The sequence below is a fragment of the Canis lupus genome, chromosome 1 (genome assembly GCF_011100685.1).
Source record: "Canis lupus familiaris isolate Mischka breed German Shepherd chromosome 1, alternate assembly UU_Cfam_GSD_1.0, whole genome shotgun sequence".
Lineage (NCBI taxonomy): Eukaryota > Metazoa > Chordata > Mammalia > Carnivora > Canidae > Canis > Canis lupus.
In genome coordinates, this window is record NC_049222.1 from 111,772,921 (window position 1) to 111,794,653 (window position 21,733).

Consider the following 21,733-nt stretch of genomic DNA (forward strand, 5'->3'; position numbering starts at 1 on the left):
AAAATATATGAACCTTCATCCTTCACACCATATTTATGAAATTACTAAGAAGCATCATAGACTTACATGTAAAACTGGAGGTATGAAACTTTTACAAGGAAACATAGAAACTTTATAAACAAGGATTATCCAAAGGTTTATACTGGACACACAAAGGATGAAACAGAAGAAAAACTTGATTAATTCAATTTCATTAAATTAAAAACTTCTCACAACACTGTTATAGAATTTAAATGTTAAGCTACCTAGTGAGAGAAGATGTATGATGAGCTGATAAAGAACTTACATCCAGAATTTACCAAGAGGTCTTAGAAGACAAAGGATTTATTTTTTAAATGGAAAAAAATATGTTCAAACACTTTCAAAAGATGCAGAAATGGTAATCCCATGGACATGCTCAATATCTTTAGTCCTAGAAAAATGCAAATTAAAACTACAATGAGATACTACTACAGATCTATTAGAATGGATCAAATTAAAAACCAAATTTGAAAATAAGTTCTATTGAGAACTGCAACTGTTGCACAAAATATAATAGCACTTGGAAAATAATTTGATGGTTTGTAATAAAACTAACTAAAGCTTACCTTAAGATCTAGCAATCTCATTCCTAGGTAGTTACCCAAAACAGACACACATCCAAAAACTACATGCAAGCATTTATGGCAGCTTTATTCCTAAGTGACAAAGGCTGGAAATAAACTAAAAGGATGTGGAGAAACTGTAAATAGCATACACTCCTGGTGGCAGTGTGAGATAGTATGGCCACTTTGGAAAACAGTCCAGCAGTTCCTCAAATGGTTCAACACAGAGTTACCCTATGACCAGCAATTCCATCTCTACCCAAGAGAAATACCCCGGAGAAATGAAAACAGATGTCCATGTAAAAGAGCATGTGCACAGATGCTTACAACAGTATTATAAATAATATAGCCAGAAGGTTGAAACCATCCAAATGATGGACAAAATGTGCTACATCCATACCATGGAATATTGCTCGGTCATGAAAAGGAAGCAGTGATACATACCATTATACCAAATCAAAGAAGCCAGTCATAAAGGGCTACATACTAGAGGATTCTATTTTTATGAGGGGGTGAGGAGATAGCTGAATGGTACAGGGTTGCTTTTAGAGGTGATGACAAGGTTCTAAAATCGTGGGGATAGTTGCACATACCTGAATATACCAAGAACCACTGAATTTTACACTTTAAATGGGTGAATTACATGGTATGAATTACATGGAATTACGTTTCAAAGTGGATATAAGAGGGCAGCACCAGTGGCCCAGCAGTTTAGCACCGCCTTCAGCCCAGGGTGTGATCCTGGGGACCCAGGATTGAGTCCCACATCGGGCTCCCTGCTAGGAGCCTGCTTCTCCCTCTGCCTGTGTCTCTGCCTCTCTCTCTGTCTCTCTCATGAATAAATAAATAAAATCTTTTTTTTTTAATTTTCTTTTTTTTTAAAGATTTTATTTATTTATTCATGATAGTTACACAGAGAGAGACAGAGAGGCAGATACACAGGCAGAGGGAGAAGCAGGCTCCATGCAGGGAGCCCTACGTGGGATTCGATCCCAGGCCTCCAGGATCGTGCCCTGAGCCAAAGGCAGGCGCCAAACCGCTGCGCCACCCAGGGATCCCAATAAAATCTTTTTTAAAAAATAACAAAGTGGATATAATAAATAGGCAAAGAAAGCACCAGTCAAAATCATACATTGTCTATAACTGCAACTGCAGTTATAAAGTTTTTTTTTTGCCTCAAAAAGTGACATTTATTCAAAGAAAAGGAAAAATGACAAAATGTCCATCCCTTGGCTCCCTTCCCTCCCCACTCCTGCTCCTCTTCTGCCCCCCAGACCAAGGCCCGTGTCAGGCTAGGTGGCAAGACCGTGCCTCAAATGAGGTCAGCAACATTGAAGGGCATCTCCTCAATGGAGGTGTTGTAGAAGGTCTCAAGGTCTCAAAGAGTCCTCTTGTCTTCTTTTGTCATCATGTTAATAGCCACACCCTTACGGCCCAATCATCCACCATGACAGATTCTGTGAATATAGTTTTCCCTGTTGGTGGAAAGGTCACGGTCAATGCTTCTGGCCAGCAGGTGATTGGTAATCAATACTCTGCTAGAGCCTGAGTGGAACTCCCTCATGATAACATCTTGTTCCTTCTGGTCCATGTCTCGGTGCATGGCGGACACAGTGAAGTCTCAGGTGTTCATCTTCTAGGTGAGCCAATCCACCTTGCTTCGGGTGTTGATGAGTATGACCACCTGCATGATGGTCAGGGTCTCATAGAAGTCGCAGTGTTCAGTTTCCACTCCTCTCACTCCACGTTGAAGTGGATACCCTCCAGGGTCAACTCCTCCTTCTTGACCAAAATCTGAATGGGGTCCCTCATGAACATCTTGGTCACCTCAAGCACGTCGGAAGCATCATGGCAGACACCAAACCACCTGGATGTTGCTGTTGAGCATCTGGAATATGTCATAGATCTGGTCCTTGAATCCATGGCTTAACATTTCATCAGCTTTGTCCAGTACAAAAACTCTTGATGTATTTGGGAGACAGGTATCTGTGGTTCAGCATGTCAAACACATGACCTGGGGTGCCCATGACATGGGGAGCCTCCATCTGAAGCTTCTGCACCTCAGCACATACATTGGTCCCCCCGATGCAGGCATGGCAGGAGGCACCCATGTAATCTCCCAATGCCATAACTGCCTTCTTTATCCGCTGAGCCAACTTTCTAGTGGGTGCCAGGACCAAGGCCTGTGTAGCCTTTAGATCCAATTCAATTTGCTGCAGAATCAATATGGCAAGAGTGGCTGTTTTCCCAGTCCCAGATTGGGCTTGAGCGATCACATCATAACCCTTAATACAAGGAAGCATAGCTTGCTCCTGTGATGTGTCCAAGATTGCGAATCCGAGAAACCAAGGAGCCAACACCGATGTAAGCACACAAGAGTTTATTAGCAAGCTCGAGCTTGCGTCCAAGTATACCCGACACAGTGGAGCAGGGACTTGGACCCTGAGGTGGATTACAGCTGGGTTTTTATGAGCTGGTCTAGAGGTAAGGTGGGGTTTTTCAGTAAGGGTGAGGGTGGGAGAATATCCAGTAAAGAGGTCTTACAAGTTTTTGCTTCCTTATTCCAATAAGGGCGTGCTTTGTGTTTTTTTTTTTTTTTTTTTTTTTTCTGTAGCCGGGGTAAGGTAGAGGTCAGTACCTGGTCACAGTGGCCTGAGATGGCTGCCGAAGCTACAATGGCTGTACTTGTGCCAATGTTAAACTTGAATGGCCCCAGTGCTCTCAGCCTCCACATTTCCCCCTCTCAGGGGAACCTAAAGAAGGATCCAATCATGGGTCCAGGTTGGTCTCAGTAACAAGGTCTAGTGGTTGGTATTGTTATCTAAGTACCATAAGCTGGACTGTACTCATTGTCTTTGACAAAAGTAACTAATCTATTGATAATGCAGGGCCCAAAGTTGAGGAGGAGGATTATGAGGGGCCCGGCTATGGTGGACAACAAGGTAGTGAGCCAGGAGGAACGATTGAACCAGGATTTTGAACCAGCCTTGTTGCTGTTCTCATTCTCGCTTAGCCAAACTTTCCCTGACATTTGCGATAGATTCACAGACTATCCCTGGGTGGTCAGTGTAGAAACAGCTCTCTTCATTTAGGGCAGCACATAACCCTCCCTGTTGTAAGAAGACTAAGTCTAATCTTCTTCTGTTTTGAAGGACAACCTCGAACAAGGATGTTAGGGAATCTTGGAGGCGGGAGATAGAGGTTTCTATCCGTTCTATGTCTAGATCAATTGCTGCTTTAAGACTGTCGTAGTGGGAGTTCTGTGCGGCTAGTGAGGTGATACCTGTCCCTGCACCTGCTAACCCAAGTCCTAACAGTGCAGCAATGGTGACAGCTGAGATGGGCTCTCTTCTATCTCGTTTGTGGGTACCTGCATTGAACCATTGAAGCACCTGCTCATCTGAGTGATAAATAATTTTAGGAAGTAGTTGAACTAATACACAGAAGCCCTTTGTCTGATTGTCTAGCCATGAAAACAGGGGGTTAGGCCTGTAGAACATTCCCACCTAACCATTTTGAGGAGGTAGGTGGTAGTCCTGGCTGGATATAGATTTGATATCATTACATAGGGACTGGTATTGGGGTGAGGGGGTCCTATACAGAGCCCCTGACCTGATATTGATTGTAAAGTGAGTCCTTGAGTCTTTTGCTGCCATCTACAGTCATTGGGACTGAAGGTTGTTTTATATTGACCTGTTATTGCAATTCCTTCATAGAAGAGGGGGCAGATGTCATAGCACAGCCAGCAGGATTGGGTAAGAGTGGGCTTAGTTGCATTGAGGAATTTGTAAGCCTGGGACATTAGGGTCAAAAGAGGGTGCTGAGAGGGGTCGAAGGGAAGGCAAGTCAGAACTGGGGTATCCCGACCGGAGGGGTTACAGGAGGATTTTAAAGAGGGTACTGCAGTTTTGACCACTGGTGGCCTTGTTTTTGCCTGAGATTGGGTTGGCACTAGCACAGGGTTGGGGCCTACCCCTTGAGTTTGACTTAGAGGCTTTTCAAGTTGCCTGATCATGAATTGGGCTCCATAATTGTGCCTGTGTAGATAAAGCCTGGAGTCCCCATAGGAGTCCTATTCCCCAGTTTGTATTGTTTCCCAACCTCCATAAAGGAAATGGTGACCGAGTTACAGAGGAGATGGGAGTTTGCTCCCGTGCTGCCCGAGCATGAGGGGCCCGTGGATTTCATTGGATTTTTATAAGGCCATCTGGATCCTGTGACAGCCAATAACATGTCCCAGTTTGTTCGCAACCCCATGTTTTACAGAAGTAATCCTCGGGGCCTCCACATTTGGAGACCTTATTATGGTCAGACAGAGAGGGGGCCGGGCATGCGTAAAAGCAGGTGGCAGAGAGGGAAATTAAGCTCCACACGCTGACACATCCGGGTACTTGGCCAAGTAGAGCCGAGGGGCCGTGGTGGGCACCTGAAACGTCTGGGTTGCATAAGTCAAAGGTTAGATTGGGCCACCAGGTTCCCCTATGGTGTATTCCTGACAGCTGGGTTATTATTTCCATAGAACTCGGGGTGAGGATTTACCAGGTTAGATTTAGTGGTTGATGAGAGTTGGTTTTAGCCGTGAGGGGATACAGTGCAAGTAACATTAGCAGGGTACATGAGAACGATGCAGTCTTAGCTTTAGGGGATTGTCCTTGTCGGGTTGACTCTGCCATTCTGGAACAAAGTCTTTGAGGATGGCATGTGGATCAGCTGGCCAGACGTGAGTGTAGTGGACCCAGGGAGTTATCCCGTCGACCTTGAGAGCCGTGGGTGTAGTCAGGATCACAATGTAGGGTCCTTTCCAGTGAGGTTGGAGTTTCTGTGCTGATGTCCCTGCATGTACACCTAATCGCCTGGTCGATATCGATGGGGTCAGGGGTTGGCCCAGTTTCATAGAGGGCCTTCAGCTTAGGCCATACCTGTTCATGGGCTCTTTGTAACATTTGGAGCAAGAAAAAGTTGTTGATCATCAAATTCAACAAGCACCTCAGGTTTTAAATTGGGGATAATAGGTGGAGGAAAACAGAACATGATCTCATAGGGGGTAAGTCCCATCTTATATGGGGAGTTTTCGTACCTTATATAGGGCGAAGGGGAGGAGAGTCACCCAGTCCCCACCAGTCTCCAGGGCTAATTTAGTTAAGGTCTCTTTTAATGTTCTGTTCATCCTCTCTACCTGTCCTGAGCTTTGCGGCCTATATGCACAATGTAATTCCCAATCTGCCCCAAGTACTAGTGCCACTCCCTGTGTTACCTTAGAGACGAATCCTGGTCCGTTGTCTGATCCAATCTTAACAGGAAAACCATACCTCGGTAAGATGCCTTCCAGCAGTTTCTTGGTCACGGTCTGTGCTATTTCATGTTTGGTGGGAAATGCCTCTGGCCACCCTGAAAAAGTATCTACAAACACTAGTAAATACCTGTATCCGTATCTTCCAGGTTTTACCTCAGTGAAGTCCACTTCCTAGTAGGCTCCTGGGTGGTCCCCCCAGAGCCAGATGCCTGGGTTAGATCCATGGGCAGTGGCATTGATTAATTGGCATGTGTGGCAGCTTGCCACAATCTGCTCGATCTTTGCTCAAGAGTCCTTAATAGTGATCTTTGCACGTCGTATGAGGTCTTCCATCTTCCTTGTTCCCATGTGAGTGCTCCGATGCATTTTGGATAGGACTCATCATCCTAGTTCCTCTGGCAGGATGATGCTGGAGTCCGCGGCCCTCCACCAGCCACGCAAACACTGGGTCATAAGCAAGCGTTTGATCCAGTGTAAGTCAGCATCAGTATAGTTGGGGGTGTCGGGCAGGGTCGCTGCCCCCGGATCGGGTAGTGTGGTTGTTAAGACCTGGGTCACTGAAAGGGCCGCCTCCTTTGCTTTTGGGTCAGCTAGCCGGCTTCTCCTGGATACTGGTGTGTCTGCCTTTTGGTGTCCCAGACAATGGATGATGGCTAGGGCCTTGGGCAGCCAGAGGGCCCCCAGGAGTTCAAGGATCTGTTTTGTTTTTAACAGTCTTTCCTTCTGCTGTCAGAAGCCCTCTCTATATATGAAGGGCTCCGTGGACGTGAGCGGTGGGCAAAGGACGTACCTGCTGTCGGTGTAGATGTTTATTCGTTTACCTTCTCCCATGGTCAGCGCCTTGGCCAGTGCGGCCAGTTCTGCCCGTTGAGCTGACGTTCCGGCTGCCAGTGGCTCTGCCCAGATGGTCTCTGTTTCCGTGGTTACGGCTGCCCCCGCATATCTGATTCCTTCTCGGACAAAACTGCTGCCGTCTGTATACCACGTGGCATCCGTGTTCGGCAGTGGCTGGTCCTGGAGATCGGCCAGGTGACTCCGTGCACCTGTGCCAAAATTTCTTGACAATCATGCGGGGGGGAGGGGTCTCCAGTCTGGGTTAGGGAGTGGCATTGCTGGATTCAGGGTTGTCGGTGGCTTGAATAAAATCCTGGTGGGGTTTAGCAGCAGGCTCTGATAATGGGTCAGACGGGCATTGCTGATCCAGTGTCTGGGGGCTGTTTGAGTACCCCTTCAATAGCATGTGGGGTGGGAACATGCAGTTCTTGCCCCATGGCCAGCTTGTCTGTGTCTTTGACCATAGTGGCCACCACGGCAATAATTTTTAAGCATGGGGGCCATCCAGCAGCTACCGTGTCCAGCTTTTTGGAGAGATAAGCTATGGGTCTCTTCCAGGGACCTATGTACTGGACAAGGACCCCTTCTGCCACCTTGTCTTTCTCGCCCACGTACAGGTAGAAGGGCTTGGTTAGTCGGGCAACCCGAGAGCCGGGGCAGACAGCAAGGCCTGTTTAAGGTCATTAAGGGCTTTGTTCATGGCCTCTGTCCATTCAAAATTTTGCTGGTGCCTGGTGGCCTCATAGAGGGGTCTGGCCATCTTGGCAAAACCTGGAATCCACAATCGACAGAATCCTGCTGACCCCAGGAATTCACGTACCTGGCGGACTGTTTCGGCTGTGGGATCCTCAGGATGGTTTCCTTCTGTGCATCCTGTCAACCATCTTTGTCCATCCTTTAATTTGTACCTAAGGTAGCTCACCTCTGTTCTGCAGATCTGGGCTTTTTTAGCAGAGGCCCGGTATCCTAGGGCCGCTACGGTCTGGAGCAAGTCCTTGGTGCCTCGCAGACACGTGTCCCAGTCCTCTGCCGCCAACAGGATATCATCTACATGTTGCAATAAGGTCAAATGAGGGTGTTCGGAACACAACTCACCCAAGTCTTCGTGTAAGGCCTCATCGAAGATGGTCGGTGAATTTTTGAACCCTTGTGGTAGTCGAGTCCAGGTGAGCTGGCCATTGATGCCTTTCTCGGGGTGCGTCCATTAAAAGGCGAAAAGGTCTTGGCTCTTGGGTGCTAAAGGCAGGCTGAAAAAGGGATCTTTTAAACCTAATGCTGTATACCAAGTTTTGTCTGGAGGCAGGGTGGAGAGGAGGGTATAGGGGTTTGGGACCGTGGGGTGCATATCCTTTACTCGCCGGTTGACTTCCCTTAAGTCCTGGACTGGCCTGTAATCGTTAGAGTGTGGTTTCTGCACCGGCAGCAGGGAGTGTTCCATGCCGACTGGCAAGGCCTCAATATGCCCGAGGCCAGTAGTCGCCGTATATGGGGTGTGATTCCCACATGGCTACGAGAGGCATGGGGTATTGGCGGACCCTGACAGGGTTGGCCCCCGGCTTTAGTTCTATGTATATGGCCGGTCGGTGCCAGGCCAACCCAGTTCCCCCAGTTTCTGCCCATGCTTGGGGAATTCCTGTAGCCAATGATCAATGTCAGTCATTGGGGCTGAGGGCATTTGATGGAGACGGTATTTGTCCTCTAAACTCAGGACAAGCACCTGAATTGGGTGCCCCTCCTCGTTTAGGATTTTTGCCCCTTTGAGGTAGAAGGGGATTTGTGCCCCCATCTTGGTGAGCAAGTCCCAACCTGGCAACGGGTAGGGACGCTCAGAAATGACTATGAAGGAGTGGGATACCCGGCCCATGCCGAGACCCACAGTTCTTTGGGTAGTTCATGAGTACTGTCTGGTGCCCATGGCCCCTTGCACCCATGAAGTCTTGCTTGCCAATTTCCCTTGGGGTTGTAATAAAACTGAGTGTTGTGCCCCAGTGTGCACTAGGAATTCCATGGTTGCCCCTCCACTCTGAGGGTTACCCTAGGCTCGGGGAGGGGTGCCAAACTCCGACTCCCCTAGTCATCCAGGTCCTCCATCTCCAAGATCTTGGCGGGGGCCTTAGGTCTCTTATTAGGGCAGTCTTTCAACCCTGTGGCCCTCTTCCTTACAATAAGCACATTGGTTTTTGTTCAGTTTAGGGCATTCCCGACGGGGACCAGGGCCATCCTCCTTACCTGTCCCTAAAGCCAGATTTTTGAGGTGCCTCTGTCTTTCCTGTGGGTCTTCCATGGTTGTGGCCAGCAGAATCTTGACCAGGTTTCGAGCCTGCCAGTCACTTAGTTTAATTTGTTGCTCTTCCAGACTTTATTATTATAAACTCTTTCTGCTACAATTAAGTCCTGCAAGCTCTTCTCTTCTCGTCTATTCTTTGCAATTTTCTTTTGATGTCTGGAGTGGCCTGATTAACAAAAGCCATGATAATTGCGGCCTTTGTTTCTGGGGCTTCTGGGTTCATAGGGGTGTACTGCCTAAAAGCCTCTATGACTTTCTCTAAGAAGGCGGCTGGACTCTCATCCTTACCCTGCCTCACATCATACACCTTGGCCAGATTGGCAGGCTTGTGCGCGGCAGCCTGGAGACCTGCCAGGAGAGTCTGGCGGTGGACCCGGAGTCTCTCCTTACCTTCAGCCAAGTTGTGGTCCCAGGTGGGGTGGGATAAGGGGAAGGCAGCGTTTATGAGGTCTGGGTTTTGAGTCGGCTGTCTGTCCTCTCCCAGGACAGACTTCTGGGCTTCCACCTGAATTTGTTCTCTTTGGTGAAGAGAACCTGCAAGAGCTGTCGGCAGTCATCCCAAGTAGGCAGGTGGGTAAAGAGAACAGGATCTAAAAGCCTGATTAGATCTTTTGGATTATCAGAGAATTTTGCATTCTGGGTTCTCCAATTATATAAATCAGTGGTGGAGAACGGCCAGGATAACATTGGCTGTCCGCCAGTCTCGTGGGGAGGGGGGGGTCCCATGGCGCAGAGGGGAAGGGTGGTGGAGTCAGCCAGCCCTGTATTAGGAGGGGGGGCCTCCCGGTGGGTCCGGCCGTGTGTCCCCGCTGCCGGCCTGTGCACAGGAACTCCCTCGTCAGGGAGGGGTGGCGCCCCTTCTGCAGCCCCCGGTGCCTCTGATGTGAGGGCAAGGGGGCATCGGGGAGGGTAGGGCGGTGGGAGAACCAGGTCCCCCGGGGAGGAATCCTGCAAGACCAGATGAAGGGGCTTTTTGGTCCTAGAGTCAGTGTCCTTCTCGGCCTTTCACAGGGCTAGAATCTTGGTAGGTCCTGCCTTGGGGGGTGAAAATGGTTTTAGCCAAGGAGGGGGATTCTTGATCATGTCCTGCCAGGCCAGGATGTAGGGCACCTGGTCAGGGTGGCCATCAGATTTATCCCTGAAGATCAGGGACTTAACCTGTAAGATAACAGGTAGGTGGAAAGTTCCTTGTAGGGGCCACCCCACCTCAAAGGTTGGCCATTCTGACATGCAGTAAGCTTGAAAGTTTTCTCTCCGTATGTCTGTGCTCAGATTGTGAGCTCTTTCCCTAACGTGCGAGAAGTGGGAGAGCATAAGGGACAGGGGGGTGGTTTGTGTCTGCCCCATTATGTCCTCAGTCCACACCAAGGCGCAGACAGTTATGACAGTTAACAAAGACACGGTAAGACAGACAAGCGCACACACAGTTAACAAGGACACAGTAACGAACGTTCCAGGGCGGCCGCGGAGACAGAAAGTAAACCGAAGGGCTGGCAGCCGGCCCTCCTCACAGATGGGGACTTCGTCCTCCCGGCGGGGGCAAGGGACGTCTCCCAAGACCCCCGGGCTACGGCCTGCCAGCGCGTCCGCCTAAGCTGATGTCAACCTAATACACATTGGAACTCCGACCCGTAGAAATACAGTCTAGAGCTCGCAGAGAATATGCGCCAAAAGGTAGAAAGGTTGAGTGCGCTCACCACGCGTGGGACCCTCCGGATGGGGTCTTGGGGGTTTCTCAGATCCAGATGAGCCCCCAAATGTTGCACCTAAGATTGCGAATCCCAGAAATCACCAAGGAGCCGACACCGATGCAAGCACACGAAGGTTTATTAGCAAGCTCGAGCCTGGGTCCTAGTGTACCCGACACAGAGGAGCAGGGACTTGGGCCCCGAGGGGGGTTCCAGCTAGATTTTATGGGCTGGTCTAGGGGTAAGGTGGGGTTTTTCAGTAAGGGTGGGGATGTGAGAATCTCCAGTAAAGAGGTCACACAAGCTCTTGCTTCCTTATTCTGATAAGAGCGTGCTTTGTGTTTTTTCTGTAGCCGGGGTAAGGTAGAGGTCAGTACCTGGTCACAGTGGCCTGGTCACGGTGGCCTGAGATGGCTGCCGAAGCTACAATGGCTGTACCTGTGCCACTGTTAAACTTAAATGGCTCTAATTCTCTCGGCCTCCACACCTGGATGGCAGAAGGCTTCTGAAACCATAGGCGTAGATGCCATGGAGAAGAGACTCAAAGAGGTTCATGTCATCAAAGCTGTCAACAATCTCATTCCAGTTACTCTCAATGACACCTTCGGGCTCCATCCCATTGGGGCCATTGTCTTTGGATTGGGAATCCCGCCTCGCAGACATGATCCTTAGAAACTCAGTTATGAAGGTTTTTAAAAGAGCATTGAAAACAATTAATTTGTAAACCAAATAACGTAGGAATTATTAATTTTACACTATTTGTGAATCAAAAGTGAGAATGAGAACCATGAATGAAATCAAAAAGTAAATATCTGATATATTAAAGATACTAAATATCTGGCGTTATCCTTCACTCTTCAGGATATTGAGAAAAGAGGTGGCCACTCATTACAAAAGGTGATAAAAGAACTCACCTGAAATGTGGTCATTGTCTCCTCCTTTTCTAGGGGAAGGCCAGAGTCATGAGAAGACAGAACTACAGAAAGGAAAAGTCATGAGACAAAGGCCAGAAATTCTCTAGCCAACGTGGCATCTTTGTGAAAATTTTTTAAAAGCGCCCCTTATATGAAACAGACACAGCTCCACATGGATTGGTGAGGGGGGTGTGGATTCCAGCTACCGCTAATTTCACCTGGGAGGAGAACAGCAGAGTCTGATGGTGCCAACGACTGTTCTCAGAGCTCCCAGACTGGCCATGCTGGTCCTGGGCAGTGTGGGCAGGGGAGCCACTAACATGTACTTTGGCCCTGGTACCAAAATGCGCCAGTTCAAATCATAACCATTGCTGCTACCTGGTCAAATAACTTTGCGTTAACTCGGTCATCAGCAAGGGGAGGATAAACATGTGCCTACCTTGTAGGATAGTTGCAAAGATTAAACATGTGGGGAGAGGGGGCACCTGGGTGACTCAGTGGTTGAGCGTATGTCTTTAGCTCAGGTTGTGATCCTGGGGTCCTGGGGTCTAGCCTCCTACCGAGTTCCCTGCGGAGAGCCTGCTTCTCCCTCTGCCAAGTCTCTGCTTCTCTCTGTGTGTCTGTCATGAATAAATAAAATCTTTAGGGCAGCTCAGGTGGCTCAGTGGTTTAGCGCTGCCTTCAACTCAGGGTGTTATCCTGGAGATCCAGGATCAAGTCCCATGTCAGGCTCCCTGCATGGAGCCTGCTTCTCCCTCTGCCTGTGTCTCTGCCTGTCTCTCGTGAATAAATATTTTTTAAAAATAAAATCTTTAAAAATAAATGTGTGGGGAGAAGGAAAGCGGTTATAATTCTGCTTGCAAGAGGGTGCAGGGGAGCTGGGGAGTCCCCTCACCCCATCTCCTGGCAGGTGCAGAAAAGCAGAGGCTCTTCCCCTCATGAAGTTATCTTTGCCAATGGGCTTGTAAGACACCTGAACACCAGGGAACTTTGCCTTTGAAAGCTATGAAATCCTGATTGGTGGCTTTAATTGTTGCATGGTAGGTTTTTTTTTTTTTTTAATGTTTGTTTTATAAAAAGGAATAATTGCTGGTGGATTTTCTTCTGGAAGCCAGAAGAGGCTCCAAGGTACATTCCTCCTTGTTCATGGACTAATGAAAACTTTGACTTTCATTTGTCATGTCAAACAAAAACTCGATTCCCTGTTTAACAATATTTGGGGGAAGCAGCCCAGGTGGCTCAGCGGTTCGGCACCGCCTTCAGCCCAGGGCGTGATCCTGGAAACCTGGGATCAAGTCCCATGTCGGGCTCCCTGCATGGAGCCTGCTTCCCCCTCTGCCTGTGTCTCTGCCTCTCTCTCTCTCTGTCTCTTATGAATAAAATCTTTTTTAAAAAAACAATATTTGGGTAGTGATAGCAAAACCCAACCCAGAGAGTGGTTTGGGGGTTTTTGTGAGCTTATTTATGTAAAATCTGGCACAGTAGATCAGTTCTCCCTAAAGAATGAGGATTCTGATGACTGTCATTCCCATATAACAAACGAGAAGACTGAGAGTCAGTGAGACAAAGTTATCCAGGTCATAAAGCTTGGAAGTGGCATGGCTGGACTTGAATCTGGCTCTGAGTCTAGAACCTCTGCTATTTGTCACTGGGCTGCTCTAAAGACAAATACAGAGAAAAGGGGATGCTCACCAAATCCGTGAAAGGACAGGCCAGGAGGCAATTCATTTCTGATGGCAGTTGAAATTAACTTTGTGCTAACTGAAACCAACGGAAATGTATTTTCTTACAGTTCTAGAAATCCAAATCCCAAAAGGATTCTTACACAGTTAAAATCAAGTGTTGAGCAGATCAGATTCCTTTCTGAAGTTCCATGGGGAGAAGCGTTTCTTACCTTCCCCCAGCTTTTAGAAGCTACTGTCATCGCCCCCTTCCTCCATCTTCAAGGCCAGTTGCATAACACTTCTCCTTCCCTCCACCTGCCTTCCTCTTATAAGACCCTTTTGATTTCACTGGGGCCACCTGGATACCCATGCTACTCTCCTCAAGACCTTCAAGTTAATCACACCTGCAAAGTCCTTTTTGCCATTTAAAGGAACATACACACTCTGGGGATTAGGGTACAGACATCTGGGCAGCCCGGGTGGCTCGGTGGTTTAGCACTGGCTTCAGCCCAGGGCCTGATCCTGGAGACCCGAGATCGAGTCCCACGTCGGGCTCCCTGCATGGAGCCTGCTTCTCCCTCTCCCTGTGTCTCTGCCTCTCTCTCTCTAATAAATAAAATCTTTTTTTAAAAAAGGACATGGACATCTTTGGGTCCACAGTGCAGCTCACCACAAGAAGTCGAGGACAAAGGCAGAAAAGAGGAAGCTTCTGCTGACAAATGCCCTGTTTGCCAGGTAATAAAACATAGGGAAGGGGGTGGTTTCTAGAGCCACATCTTTGAGGTTCTGCCACTGGCCTGCTCTCTCTCTCTGCTTTGGTGCCTTGTCCATGTAAAAGGAAGATAATCGTAATGTCCACATAGGGTTGTTGTGAAGCATAATGCAGGGCACATCAGAAGCACCTGAGATGTATCACCTGCATGGTTCAGTTCCCTTCCTACTTGGAGAGGCATTACCTCCCAACTAACTTCCCCTCTCTGGCTCCAGGACCATCAGATAGATGCCTTCTGCTCAGCAACTGGGAGTCACCCAGAAAAACCCACTGGATGGAATAAAGGTCTGGTGCCCCTAGACTCAGTTTTGCCCATGACATCCAGCAGGGTTTCCTTTTCTATACCCAACTTTCTAGAAAAGGTCTTTCTTGAGTCAGGTTCTCTCACTACTTTGCTCAGACCAGTGTCTACACCTGAGAGGCGCTGTCTCCCTTCATTTCTGAAGGGCAGGTATGAGAATTTTCACATGCCCCTCAAAACCCTACCCAGGTGTTGACTTTATGAAGTCTTCCATCACCCTCCAGGGATATTTTATTAATTAACCTCCTGCAATGCCTGAGAGGTGACCAGCTCTTCCTCAGCTTCCTATCAACAGTCCCTCAAACACATGAAGGGTGGACTGTAAAATGAATGGGGGGATGTGTGAGCCCAAAACTGGGCAGGGCTGGTGGTGTGGGCTAGGTGATTGTTGAGGTTCCCTGGTCAGGGGATTTGGAGAGCAGTGGAGTCATTTTCTGGGTGCTACTTCTGGATTTCTTACCTTGCCCACCATTCTCTAGCATCTCAAGGAGATCTTGAGATGTCTTTGAAGACATAAAATGTTTCTGTGAAGCCCTGCTTTGGCCACCTGCTCCTCCCCTACGAAGTGCCTGCTTACCCTGCCTTGGAAAATAAATACTGTTTTTCTGTCTCAATTTGAGACACTTTCAGATTTCTGAAATTGGAGGCTTCTCCCTACTGAATGAAGTCTCTCCTTACAGAAGTCCAGATGTGTTTCTATTTGACACATGGGTCTCACGAGCTAGGAATGCAATCAGTCTCTGTATCATCATCTAGTGTGGATCAGCAGCTCAGTGTCAGATGACCCCATCAGGCAATAAGCCCTTTGCTGGAGGTGTTTCCATGCAATCCAGAGGGTCCAGCAGCGTCCACATTTTTTTGATTGAGACATACTTGACATATAACATTGTGTAAATTCAAGATGTACAACATATTGATTTGATATTGCCACTGCAGCATTAGTTAACATGTTGTCACATAATTATCATTTCTTCTAGTGTTGAGAACATTTAACACCTAGTCTTTTAGCAAGCTCAATGTTTATAATACAGTTATGTTGTTTATAATTCCTGCACTGTGTAATAGGACTCCAGATGTAGCCTTCACCAACTCCCATTCCCCTACAGCTAGCCCCTGGGAACTGATATTTTACTCTGCTTTTATGACTTGTCTGTTTTTTTAGATTCTGCATACAAAAAAATATATGGTGGGGCACCTGGGTGGCTCAGTCAGTTAAGTGGCTGACTCCTGGCTTCAGCTCAGGTCATGACCTCAGAGCCCTGGGATCCAGCCCTGTATCAGGCTCTGTGCTCAGCAGGGAGTCAGCTTGAGGATGAGGACTCATGCTCTCTCTATATTTCAAATAAATATTTAAATATATATTTTATATACATATATACATGTGTATACAAAAATATACATATATTTTATATGTATATATACATACACATACATACATATGATATTTGTCTTTCTCTGACTTATCTCACTTAGTATAATGTCCCCAGGTTTATCCATGCTGTTCCAAATGACAGAACTTCCTTTTTTTTCTCATGGCTGAATTTCATTGCATTATATACACCATGTCTTTTTTATCCATTCATCGGCTGGTGGACACATAGGTTGTTTCCATAGCTTGACTATTGTGAATAATGCTGCGATAAACATGAGGGTGCAGCATCTCTTCGGTAGACAGCTTTCATTTCCTTTGGCTATACACCCAGAAGCAGGAGCATCCATAAGGTTTTGTCACAGCTTAGGGTTCCCCAGAGGAGTGCAAGCGTCACATGGTCTGAGCCAGTTTCCTGAGTGGAGCAATTCCATCCCACTTCAATTCAGCACAGTACATCCTGGGGCTGAAACAACTCAGGCAGACAGTATCAGGTTTCAGCCGAGAGACAGGTCCAGGCAGTGAGGATCTGTGATTTTCAGCATTCCAGAAAAGCCAGCTGCTTTTCTCTGGCAGCAGCAAGGCTAAGACTAAAGGGTCAGACAGCTGTGCCCAAGCCCAAGTAAAGCTGTCCTAAGCCCTTTCTGCCTTGTCATTCTTAGAGTCCAAACTGACCTCTTAAAACTATGCACATCAGATTGGAGAAATATCTGCCTCTCAGGGTCAGACATCTGATTTTCTGAGAGCTCATTAGCAACTAAAATCTCCTTTTGAAAGCTCCAAAACTGTATCTCCACATGGAGATGGACATTCTTTTCATGTTGCTTCCCTTTCCCCAGAGGCTCCAATAGGCAAGACACATAGCAGAAATCATCAGTTACAGAGACTCATTCTGTTACCAACATTCAGTTTAAATTTCAACCTGCTCACAGGCAGCAGGAAACAAGTGAGTGTGGTCCATGACACATTCTCTGCAGCTTTCCCAATTGGAATGATCCCTCTAGTGTTTAGGTTATAAGCATATAAACTTGCATCAATTTTTATCATACATCCAGGTACAATAGCCACAAAATACACAGCTATGTCTTTCAAAGTCCCTCTTTGGTGGTCCCTGGGTGGTGCAGTTGGTTAAGCTTCTGACTCTTGGCTCTGGCTCAGGTCATGATCTCTGCGTCATGAGATCAAGCCCCACATCAGGTTCCACACTCAGCACAGAGTCTGCTTGAGTTTCTCTCTCCCTCTCTCTGCTCTTCCCTCCTCCTACTCTTTCTTTCTCTCTCTCTCTCAAATAAATAAATATTTTTAAAAGCCCCCTGTTTACCCTCTCGTTGTAAGCTTACTCAAGCCCTGATCAGCAGGTCTAACATTTACAAGATCAACAACAGCTGGGGAGGGAGGTTGTGACAATGCTGCCAAGTGTTCTCTATCAAGGAAGCTCAGTGTTTCCCTCCTTCACCCTCTTTTTTTTTGGTCTAGTTTATCTGAAACTTTATTTCATGGGGTGAAGTCTAGGAAAAAAACAATCCAAGCTTTCAAGAGTCCTCTCTATATGGAGTCATACAGAACACACTTAATTCCCCAGCAAGGGAAATTGTGACAACACATGTGAAGTGTGTCTATGAGGGAAGCGCATTAGACACACTCAATACCCAAGATTTCTATTACAGGCTGGTCACATCAGCACGCTCTGCCTAGCAATGAGCTCAAATTCCTGACCCAGAGGGAAAGCAAGTGTCTGGCATAAACCGCATTATTTGTACAGTCCTGGCATAGTGAATAGCCTTTACCACTGAGGGAATGGAGAAAACCTTACAGAAATCCAAGTTCCCAGAATGTCAGTGGTCATGAGTATCTTTTACAACATCTGTCCTCTCTTTGTTTCTTTATATTTGACACAGAGAAATTGACAATGTCAACTCTTTGGTAATAGGATAGGGAAGTACATTTCTCATGAACCTTTTGTGAGAGTATGTTCATAGAGACTTTCTGGAAGGCTCTCAGACAATGTGGATCAAAATGTAAAATGTGAAAACACTATGCTAGTGAGGATGTAAAGAAACTGAATTACTCATACGTTGCTGGTGGGAATACAAGGCATCATGGATACTCTAGAGGAGTATTTGGTAATTTCATTTAAAACAAGATATGCACTTATATTGCACACTTGAGCCCTTATGAATAAATGAAGTGAAATGAAAACTTATGTTGATGCAAAAACCTGTATGTGACTCTTTACAGCAGCTCTATTCGTAACATCAAAAACTGGAAACAGTGGAAGGGGGATGGGTAACTGAGAGATGGGCACTTAAGGAGGGCACTTGATGGGATGAGCACTGGGTGTTATACGTTGGCAAATTGAATTTAAATAAAAACTGGAAACAACCCAAGTGTCTTCTAACAGGTGCATGGTTTTAAAAAATATTTTATTTATTTACGCATGAAAGAGAGAGAGAGAGAGAGGCAGAGACACAGGCAGAGGGAGAAGCAGGCTCCATGCAGGGAGCCTGATGTGGGACTCGATCCCGGGTCTCCAGGATCACGCCCTGGGATGAAGGCGCGCTAAGCCGCTGAGCCACCCAGGCTGCCCTAACAGGTGCATGGTTAAACAAACTGTAGTACATCTATCCCATGGAATACGAATCTGCATTAATAAATTAATGTATTAATTAATTAATAAAAAGAAACTTCACTAAAATAGAGCCAGAAGGCCAGAAGGGGGCGCTCTCATACCATCCCACTCCTCATCAAGAAATGTACGGATTTGTATCTCCTCATCCGTAATTGTACGGATCCCAACAGGGAAAGATTGCTTTGCATCTTGTAGCATCCACTGCATCTCCTACAAGACACGGACCAGTTAAGGAAAGATTGTCCTCACCTCGGACTCTTCCATTTGTCCAATGGACTTTCCTTTGAAATAATCTCTTCCAACTTCCTCCTTCTCCATAAAATAACATTCCTCTCCTTTATTTGTTGGACTAGCCTATGGTTTTTGCTGCAACTTGCCTGCCCCAAATTGCAATTCTCTGCTATTCCTGAATAAACCCATTTTTGCTGGTAAAATAACAGTTTTACTTTTAAGGTCAACAGAAAAAAATATTGATACAAGCAACAATTGGGTTGGATTTCCAGGTCACTATACTGAATGATAAAAGCCAATCTCAAAAGCTTCCACACTGTATGATTCTATTTATGTAACATTTTTGAAATAAAATTGTAGTGACGGAGAACAGATTATTGATTGCCAGGGGTGAGGGATGGTGAGAGTGGGTGTGTCTATAAAGGCACCAGGGAGCCTGTGGTGATGGGACAGCTCTGTATCTTGATTGCAGTAATAGTTACATAAAACTACATAAAATTATATAAATATATACACACAAAAAAAGTACTTGTAAAACTGGTAAAATTGGGGATCCCTGGGTGGCTCAGTGGTTCAGCGCCTGCCTTTGACCCAGGGCGTGATCCTGGAGACCCAGGATCAAGTCCCACGTTGGCCCGGCAAGGAGCCTGCTTCTCCCTCTGCCTGTGTCTCTGCCTCTCTCTTTCTCTGCATCTATCATGAATAAATAAATAAAATCTTTAGAAAAAAACTGGTAAAATTGGTGGATTATACAGTGTCAATTTCTGCTTTTTTTTTTTTTTTTACATACTATGGAGTTAAGATCAGGGGCAGAGGGAGAGGAAAAGAGAATCTCAGGTCGACTCCCAGTGAAAAGCAAAGCCAGAACACAAAGCTTGATCTCACAACCCCGAGATCATGACCTGAGCTGAAATCAGGAGTCCACCACTTAAGCAACTGAGCCACGCAGGCATCCCATTAGTAACTGTATTTTTATCAAAGGTTTGGTATTTGTAACCATAACCCCTCTAGTTGTTCTAGATTGTCTTCACAGTTCTTGGCCCTTTAAATATCTATGCACATTTTAGAATCAATTTGTCATTTTAAACACACACATCCTGCTTGGTATTGAGATTGTACTGAATCTATAGATCAACTTGGAGAGATTTGATTATCTGTCTGTCATTTATTTGGGTCTGCAATTTCTTTCAGTAATGTTTTGTTTTCTGTGTTGGTCTCACTTTTTTTTTTAAGATTTTATTTATTTATTAATGAGAGAGAGAGCGCGCACGAGAGGCAGAGACACAGACACAGGCAGAGGGAGAAGCAGGCTCCATGCAGGGAGCCAGACCTGGGACTTGATTCCGGGACTCCAGGATCACGTCCTGGGCTGAAGGCGGCGCTAGACCGCTGAGCCACCCAGGCTGCCTTGGTCTCCCATTTCTTTTTTTTTTTTCTTTTTTTTTTTTTTTTTCCCATTTCTTTCATTAGATTTAGTTCTGCCTATTTGATACTTCCAACTTTTCACAAATTCTTTTACTTCTAACATTGTGATTGTTGCTAGTATATAAGAATATCATTGAATTTTTAATTTTATGGTATGTTGTGACTTAAATTTACCTAATAATTCTAATATTTAAAATCTTTTAAATTTATTTTTATTTTTTAGACAGAGCATGGAATGGTGGAGGAGCAAACAGAGAAGTAGAGGGAGAAACTTAAGCAGATGCCATGTTCAGTGTGGAGCCCCAGTTGGGTCGTGATCATGACTGAGCTAAAATCAAGACTCCATCTGAGTTGCCCATGTGCCCCTCTAATATTTTATTTATATTATATTTTATTATAATATCTGCAAATAATTAGTTTCCTTTCTACTCCTTGTTTAATTATTGTTTCCTTGCACTGGCTAAAATCCATAATTATAGATAATATGTGATAGTAGACATTCTTTTTTTAAAAAAGATTCTATTTATTTACTCATGAGAGGCAGAGACATAGGCAAAGGGAGAAGCAGACTCCTCATGGGGAGCCAGATGTGGGACTCGATGCCAGGACCCTGGGACCACACCCTAAGCCGAAGGCGACCACTGAGCCACCCAAGCGTCCTGATTGTAGACATTCCTGTGTTATTCTTGATCTCAGGGGATTGATTTTGGTGTGTAACTATTAAGAATTATGTTTCTCACGGTTTTGTGAGTGTGTGTACCATCTATTAGACTAGTGAGACAAAGATCCATGAGTTGTTACTGTGAGCAGGGTACAGTTTCCACTGCTTGACATGTATTAAGTCTTTCATTCATAACATTCCAAATATTAGCCTCACTTAACAATGAAAAAATAGAGGCAGAGAGATTCATCTATGTGTATAAGGTCACACAATTTTTAAGTAGTCACACCAGTACCTAAACTTAGCAGTCATTTGTACCCTTGGGCACAACACCCAAGGCCAGATGGTTTCATTGGAGAATTCTACCAAACATGTAAAGAATAATCAGAACTAATTCTACACAATCTCTCCCAGAAAATAGGAGAGGGCAATAAAATCTCAATACTAAAATTAGACAAAAACAGTATGAAGGAAGGAAGATAAAATAAAAAATAAGAAATGAAAAAACATGTAGATTAAACTGTAAAATAAGCATTTGAAGCAATCACAGAAATTTGATTATTTTATTGGGTTTCATAATGGCTTTGTGGTTTTGTAAAAAACCAAAAAAGCCAATATTTAAGAAATGCCTATTGAAATAGGTATAAAATATCAGAGTTGCTTTAAATTATTTCAGCATTTAAAATAAAAAGTAAAAGGGAATAGATTAAGCAAATGTAGTAAAATCCTGGTAATTTGAATGTGAGAGATCAGTATGTGGGGAACCATTATATTTTCTCTTTATGAAATTTTTCATAATTAAGAATTAAAATCTTGTAATGCCTGTGTAGCTCAGTGGTTGAGCGTCTGCCTTTGGCTCAGGTCACGATCTTGGGGTCCTGGGATCGAGTCCCACTTCAGGTTCCCTACAGGGAGCCTCCTTCTCCCTCTGCCTATGTCTTTGCCTCTCTCTGTGTGTCTCTCATGAATAAATAAATAAAATCTTTTTTTTAAAGAATTAAAATCTTGAAAATTGACAACCTGTGGAAATCCTGCTACTTGTGTGACTAAGGCAATGTTTTTAATTTTCCCAAGCCTATTT

At 45.7% G+C, this 21,733-nt stretch overlaps 1 long non-coding RNA gene and 1 pseudogene across 1 annotated transcript; one reads left to right on the forward strand and one right to left on the reverse strand.

Moving 5' to 3' along the window:
- Positions 1–1,713: 1,713 nt before the first annotated feature.
- On the reverse strand, positions 1,714–11,349 carry LOC100685703 (annotated as a pseudogene).
- LOC119876003 lies at positions 10,425–20,462 on the forward strand. Its single transcript, XR_005354572.1, has 3 exons — positions 10,425–10,672; positions 13,900–13,999; positions 20,215–20,462. It is a non-coding gene; the product is annotated as an uncharacterized LOC119876003 (long non-coding RNA).
- The last annotated feature ends 1,271 nt before the right edge of the window (positions 20,463–21,733 follow it).